The sequence below is a fragment of the Arachis duranensis genome, unplaced genomic scaffold (genome assembly GCF_000817695.3).
Source record: "Arachis duranensis cultivar V14167 unplaced genomic scaffold, aradu.V14167.gnm2.J7QH unplaced_Scaffold_90170, whole genome shotgun sequence".
NCBI classification, from domain to species: Eukaryota; Viridiplantae; Streptophyta; class Magnoliopsida; order Fabales; family Fabaceae; genus Arachis; species Arachis duranensis.
In genome coordinates, this window is record NW_026265195.1 from 25,590 (window position 1) to 27,160 (window position 1,571).

Genomic DNA, 1,571 nt, shown 5'->3' on the forward strand with positions numbered 1-1,571 from the left:
CGGGGATTGTTCGAGTATGGACAACTGACGGTTCATCTTGTTGCTCAGATTAGGTAATTTTCTTTTCAAAAATTTTTCTTTCCTTTTTCGTTTTTCCAAAAATGTTTTTCAAAAAAAAAATCAATAAAAATACAAAAAAATTAGAAAATCATAAAAATAAAAAATATTTTGTGTTTCTTGTTTGAGTATTGTGTTAATTTTAAAGTTTGGTGTCAATTGCATGCTTTTAAAAATTTTTCTTGCATTTTTTCGAAATTCCCATGCATTCATAGTGTTCTTCATGATCTTCAAGTTGTTCATGATAAGTCCTCTTGTTTGATCTTGATGATTGCTTGTTTTGTGTTGTTTGTTGTTTTTCATATGCACTTTTGCATTCATATTTTTCATGCATTAAAGATTTCTAAGTTTGGTGTCTTGCATGTTTTCTTTGCATCAAAAATTTTTCAAAATTATGTTCTTGATGTTCATCATGATCTTCAAAGTGTTCTTGGTGTTCATCTTGACATTCATAGTGTTCTTGCATGCATCTTGTGTTTTGATCAAAAATTTTCATGTTTTGGGTCATTTTTTTGTGTTTTTCTTTAAAAATTCAAAAATCAAAAAAATATTTTTTCCTTATTTCCCTCCAAAATTTCGAAATTTTGGATTGACTTGGTCAAAAATTTTTAAAATTAGTTGTTTCTTACAAGTCAAGTCAAAATTTCAATTTTAAAAATCTTATCTTTTTAAAATCTTTTTCAAAAATCATATCTTTTTCATTTTTTTTTATCATTTTCGAAAATTTCAAAATTATTTTTCAAAATATTTTCAAAAATCTTTTTCTTATCTTTATATCAAATTTTTGAAAAATTAGCTAACAAGTAATGTGATTGATTCAAAAATTTGAAGTTTGTTACTTTCTTGTTAAGAAAGGTTCAATCTTTAAGATCTAGAATCTTATCTTGTAGTTTCTTGTTAGTTAAGTAATTTTAAAAATTAAATCCTTTTCAAAATATCTTTTTCTTAAAAATTTTATCTTTCATCTTATCTTTTTCAAAAATTTTATCTTTTTCAAAATTTGATTTCAAAATATCTTATCTAACTTCTTATCTTCTTATCTTTTTCAAATTTTGATTTCAAATCTTTTTCAATCAACTAACTAACTTTTTGTTTGTTTCTTATCTTTTTCAAAACTACCTAACTACCTTTCCCTCTCTAATTTTCGAAAAATATCTCTCTCTTTTCAAGAATTCTTTTTAATTAATTAATTGTTTCAAATTTTAATTTCAATTACATTTATCTCTAATTTTCGAAAATCACTAACCCCTTTTTAAAATTTTTTTCGAAAATTCCCTTCTCTTCTCTTATTCTATTTAATTAATTAATTACTAACACTTCTCTTCACCTCTCTTCATCTAAGAATCCGAACTTCTTATATCCCTTGTATTTGGATTCTTCTACCCCTTTCTCCTTCTACTAACATAAAGGAATCTCTATACTGTGACATAGAAGATTCCTCTTTCTTTTCTTGTTTTCTTCTCTTTCATATGAGCAGGAACAGGAAAAAAGGCACTCTTGTTGAAATTGATCCA